Source organism: Rhinatrema bivittatum, chromosome 8, assembly GCF_901001135.1.
Source record: "Rhinatrema bivittatum chromosome 8, aRhiBiv1.1, whole genome shotgun sequence".
NCBI classification, from domain to species: domain Eukaryota; kingdom Metazoa; phylum Chordata; class Amphibia; order Gymnophiona; family Rhinatrematidae; genus Rhinatrema; species Rhinatrema bivittatum.
Genome location: NC_042622.1, coordinates 207,866,304 through 207,872,789, shown reverse-complemented (window position 1 = coordinate 207,872,789; position 6,486 = coordinate 207,866,304).

Sequence of the window (6,486 nt, the reverse complement as noted above, 5' to 3'; positions counted from 1 at the left end):
AGCCAATTGTAAGTAGCAGAATTTGGCCGACTCAGGCAAGTCATAAGCCCGCTGAAGATCAGTAAAAGGGCGCAAAGAGGAACTACCCCAAACGTGCCCCCAGGTCAAAATTCCACACCTCTTCCACACTGAATATGCCGAGCTCTCAAAGCCGGGGCGAAAAGTTTTGTTGGTATGTATATAAGTGCTAAAATGATACGCCCTATTGCCCACCAGCGAAGCACCATAGCGGTGCCATACACTAAACAGCATGAGGGTGGAGGGAGGCAATATGACGTCCAAATCTACCAGCCAAATGTGCTTAGGTTGCCAGATAACTGTGGAGTGGGATATCACCAAGAAGTTTCTGAGTGAGAAGCGCCCATTGCTTCGGTCGTCTGGTAAGATGGAGGTCTACCAATTTTTTGAACTGGGCCGCCCGAAAATAGCAAGCAAGGTCTGGCACTCCCAGACCACCCTTACGTTTAGGTTGGGTTAACACTCTCCGGGCCACACGAGGCCTGCGGCCCCCCCAGATAAAACTCATACAACACCGTTGCCACTGTTTTAACGCAGATACAGGGACTTGAACCGGGAGTGTCTGAAACAGATACAGTATTTTAGGGAGAATATTCATCTTGAAAACGGCCATTCTTCCTAGCCAGGAGATCTGGTAGCGGCTCCACTCCTCCATATCCTTCGCCAATTTACTCCAAAGAGGGGTGTAATTTATGTTAAATAAGTCTTGAGTAGCACTCAACTGGATCCCTAAATATTTAATTTGTGATGTGGCCCATTTAAAAGGAAACAGCTCCTGCAGGTGACTAGCCGATCGGGAGTGTAAATTGATATTAAGGATCTCCGATTTAACCCAATTAACTGTGAAGCCAGAGACCCTCCCGAAGGCCTCCATCTCCTCAATGACACCATCTAGAGAATGCGCTGGATCCGTGAGGGTAAACAGTATATCATCGGCATACATAGAGATTTTGGCTGTGAGATCACCCATGGGGACTCCGGAAATAGTCGTATTTCTGCGTATGCTGATGGCAAACGGCTCCAAAAATAATGCAAAAAGGAGCGGGGAGAGTGGACACCCCTGTCTAGTCCCCCTTCGCACCTCAAAAGGAGCTGAATAACCGCCATTGATTTTTAAACAGGCCCGGGGAGAATTGTAAAGCTGACCCATCCACTGCAAATAGGAAGCGCCGAAACCCATACACTCCAATGTCTGGAATAGATACGGCCAGTGCACCCGGTCAAACGCTTTGTCCGCATCTATTGACAAAGCCAGCGCAGGTAGTCTATGTTTTTGGGCAAACCATATGGTATCAATAATTTTATGCACATTATCAGCAGTGGTGCGACCTGGGATGAAACCAGACTGGTCGACCCCAACCAAGTGAGTAATGAAACAATTTAAGCGATTCGCCAATATTTTTGCTAACAACTTAATATCAATATTTAGCAATGAAATGGGTCTGTACGAACCACAATCAGTAGGATCCCGGCCAGGTTTGACCAGTAAGGTAATCCCAGCCATATTAGTCTGAGCCGGCAGGGAGGATCCTGTCCGAAGAGAGTTAAAAAACTTCAATAAAATAGGGGACAAGGCCGCCGCAAATTGTTTATAGAACCGTGGCGTGAAGCCATCAAGTCCCGGCGATTTGCCCACCTTTAGAGAATTAATAGCTTCCTCTAGTTCTATGGACCTAATGTCGCCATCGAGAAATTGCCTTTGAGCTGAGGTCAGCTGGGGAAGAGGTAGCCGGGAGAGGTAAGCTGCAACCGCGGCCGGCTCAATATCAGTATCCGCCTTATACAGGGTCGAGTAGTATTGATGAAAACATTGTCTAATTGAGGTATTATCAGTGCAAAATCCCCCCGAGTGGGCCTTAAGTTTAGAAATGTGAGCCTGAGCTTGTTTCCTTTTAAGACATTGCGCTAAGTATCGGCCAGCTTTATTCCCTCCCTCAAAAAATTGCTGTTGGGCCCTTTCCAATTGATAAGCTATCCGAGCAGAGTCTAGAGCCCTGATCTTATCCCTTAGTACCTGTATATGATCCCGTAATGCTGTAGAAATCCCCCCTCCCCGCATATGATCCCGTTCCAATTTGGATAGATCTGCTAACAAAGTCTGGCGCTCCCTCTCCCGACATCGTTTGACATAGGATGCACGTGCTATACAAGTTCCCTGCAAAACACATTTCAATCCTTCCCATACCGCCCCATCCCCCACCTCTCCGGTATCGTTAAGACGAATGTAATCCTGAATTTCCCGAGCTATCTGCTTCTGGAAAAGGTTATCCTCCAGCAAGGAATCATTCAACCGCCAAAATCGTTGGCCGGCGTCAGACTGACCCACATCTAATGTAAACCAAATGGGGGCATGGTCAGACCAGACTGTTGGCTCAATATCAACAGCTTGTACAGCGTTAAGTTTAGTTTTGTCAATCATAAACACATCCAATCGGGAATAACTATTATGTGGGGTGAGAAAAAGGTATAGCAACGGGAAGAGGGATAACGGGAGCGCCACACGTCCAACCCCGCTATAAGGGTGAGGATCTTCCTTAGAGCTTTCCGAGCAGGGGCTGAGTCAGAACTAGATCCAGTAGAGTTATCCAGACGAGGGTTGAGCGTCAAGTTAAAATCCCCTCCCATAATAACGCTCCCCATTGCACTATCCGCTAATATCTGGTACAACTTGATATAAAATGCTTCCTTCTGAGAAGTGGGACCATATACAGAACACAAAGTATAAGGTTCCCCACCTATTACCACATTAAGGAGTAAAAACCTGCCTTGAGGGTCGGAGCATATATTCTGTCCTTCAAATTGTATATCTTTATGAAAGAGAATGCCAACACCTGAATACCTTGCATCAGGGGTCGCTGCCGCCCAGAATTGAGTTGGGTATATATTAGATCGTAATAGGCCCTCATACCGCTGAAGAAGGTGTGTTTCCTGTAAATAAACAATCCCAGCAGATAAACGCTCCACTTCCTGGAATAAAAGCTTCCTTTTTCTGCCCGAATTTAAACCCTTAACATTAAGAGAAAGGAAGGTGATAGATGCCATTAGATGCAACATCCTTCACCACTCCCCGCAAGCGAGAGCGGTCGGAGCTTGCAGAATGAACCCAGCTCCGCCCAGTGGCAGACCGGACATTTCCCCTCCAGTTGTAGACCCGAAGCCATTCTCGATCCAGGAAACCTTCCCTCCACAACAATAGTGTGGATACTGTGAAGCAAAACCCCCCCCGCCTGCCCCCACCCCCCCTCCCCAGAATACCCCGGATGGATTTCCACCCTCCAGAAAGAAGTTGGGAGGAAGAAACCATGCCAGAGGGCGTTGCTCTCTCTCTTGCCCCCGAAGCATCCCTTGCTTACTACTGAACTGTAACGTGGAAAACTGAAACTGACTGTACCCACGTTCTTGCCAAACCTAACAGGTAGCATGGGTGGGAACATAGCATATATGCAGCTATAAAACCGTTCTGTGCTATACATAGCAAATATACTGTCCAGGCAGTTCAGGTGCCAACTGCAGCCACCCCTGCACCACTGGCATTTCTACGAAGCCGACGTCCTCCGTTGTTGACCCGTTGCCATCGAGGAGTCGCTGGTTTAGAGTTGGCCAGTCCCGCTTCTTTTAACGCCGGTAGGTCCACCTTGAGTCCCAGTTCTTTTAAGACCGGTACTGCGGAGTCCAGCGTGCGAATTTTATAGGATTTCCCTTCCACCTGAAACCACAAGCTAAAAGGAAATAGCCATCTGTAGCGGATTGAAGCAGTGGTAAGTGCTGCGGTGACAGGACGAAAAGATAAGCGCTTGCGTAGAGTGCTAGAGGCTAAGTCCGCATATATGGAGATCTCGTTACCATCCCAATTCCACACTCTGTGGCGACGGGCTGCCACTGCAAGCTTTTCCTTGTACGCAAAGGAATGAAAGCAGACCACGATATCCCGTGGTCTATTTCCAACTTGGGGTCCCAGTGACCTATGCGCTCGTTCAATCACCGGCTCAGTGGTCGTGCCCTCCTCGTCAGTCACCGGGTCCCCCATGATCAGATGGCAGAGTTTTTTAATGAGACTTACACAGTCCTGGTACTCCTCTTTTTCAGCTACGCCCTTAAAGCGGAGGTTGCAACGTCTAGTCCTGTTCTCCAGGTCTTCTAGCTTATCCTCCAAATCTGTCTGAGCTGTTTTAAACCCTGCAATTGCCGTAGTTTGTTGCTGCCATCTTTCCTCCTGCTCGTCCAGCCGCGTGTCCGCCTCATCCAGCCGGTGGCCTAGGGCCGCTTGGTCCTCTCGTATTTCCTGCAGCGTTTCAGCGATTTCACTTTTGAATCCTTTGATGTCTTTCCGCAGCTCCATAAACCAGGAGCGCATTTCAGCACGCAGCGGACGATCTGAGTCCACGAGCTCCGGATCGGGCCCCTCGGCCTCCGAGTCCTCCAACTCCGCTCCCGCCGCCATTTTATAGTCCGTGGGGTCCGGGACTTCGCCTCCTTTTGTATATGAATATTTTTTGAAGTCCACTGATTTTTTCTTCCCGGCCATGTTCCCACCGATATCCGCAGCTGGACAGGCTAAAGTTCGCCGCAAAACGAGGGGTTTAAAGGCAAGTTTCTAGCTTAAATAGCTCCGGGGGCAGAGAGCGCCGCTAAAAGTCTCCCAGCATGGGAAGTGACGTCACTTCCTCCTGAAGAGAATAATTTCTAATAATAAAAAAGAAACATCTTAGAAAGTGATTTCCACTTAAGTTATTCTAATTACTGACCTTATCTATTGAACAGAGCTAATGGCTTTCCATCTCCATATGCTTGCAGGGTAGCATTCACATGTCTGGAATGGTCTAGCAAAATTGAAAGAAAAGAAATTAACATGTAAGATTAAATTTCTCCATGTATATATCCAGACTCCCATAAATTAAAAAAAAAGATAAATAAAGAGAGAGAGACGTCCCCCCTATTTCCTGTTCCAGAAGGTGGGCCGGCAAACTTTCATCGGGAAGCTTGGGGAGGTTCGCTAGCTGTATAAAAAGCGCGCCTAAAAACCGAGCGCACGTATGCGCAGAGCTGACACATTGTGTACACCGGCTTGTAGAAGGCAGCAGAGCAAGCACAGGAGTGCGAAAAATGCCACCGCGGCCTACCATGCGGCGTGCAAGAAAGAAGCCTACGTTCAGGGCCTAGCTCAACTTGCCAGGCTGCCCAGTTCCCCAAACCCAACAGGAGCAGGAATGAACGTTGGTATGGCACGCTGAGCATGGAGATTGGAGGAAGTCCTGAAACCCCTCTAACTGTCTCTGATTCAAAGGTAAAACTTTTTTTTTTTTTTAAATCTTACCTGAGCTCAGCGCTTACCGGCTGAGTACAGAGACAATCTCTGGCTGTGGAGGGAGAGGGCATCTGCCATCACCGATGCGCTTGGCCTCCATGTGGGAAATCCAGCTACTGGACCAAGGCACAACTCTGAGGGACCACAGAAATCAACTCAGGAATTCTCAACTGGGAGAAGGATCTTTAGGTATCGCCACAGATTGGAGCGTTCATTTCCTTAATTTAGAATTTCAAATTTCTTCTTCCAAAAAGCTTGAAGCAATCCCCATTGGGAGATGCACGTCCACCATCTCCTGGCAGGCTTGGGTCACTGCAGGGCTATATATACTGTGACATCAGCTTGTTCCATCTCCATCTGCTGGCAGGGGAGCATAACCCACTGGTCCCGAGTCCATCTGTCTACATGCTAGGAAAACAGGGGTTGCTGTGGGGGAGCAATGACCAGCAGATCTGCTAGGGTAACTGGGGGGGAGAGGAGGCATATTTGTTTTATACCATTATCTACATACCTCTTCCAGTACGAATAACATGAGTTCTTATGCCTCTGCTATAAGCTCCATACTGCACTCATTATGTATAACTCTTGGGGCTCTCTTGGCTTTGTGTGGGTCCCTATTCTTGTCCCTCTTTCTTTTTCTAATAGGAACAGGAAAATTAATTAGATACATCTAGACTACATAGTGGGAAGGTGGCTGCTCCATGAGTAGTGGCATACAATCCTTTCCTCATATCCACCGAAATCCCTCCACAAACCCAAAGCATTTCTAGACCTCCTATATTTTAGGAATAACACAATCACATTGGCCACATATGGAAAAAAGGACCTGAGTGTTGTCGACATTGCCTATGTAGCATTATCTTTGTATAATTATTTCTTTTGTCCAATAAAAGGTAGTGCTGCCTACAAAAAAATCTAATTTTCTTCAGGGCAACAGAGGAAAAGGCAGCTGCAGGGAAAAAGGATTGCTCTCCTATGGACTATTGTGTGAGCATGGGAGGAGGTGGGGAGAGAGATTGGGGGGGTGGGCGGGCCCCACATGGATTGATTTTTGCCTGGTACCTCGCATGTCCAGTTTCATCACGCTCTCCCCCTTTTTTCAATGGTGCTTTTTCCCATCCCCCTACAATCCCTCAATTCCTCTCTCCCAACTTTTGTGATTT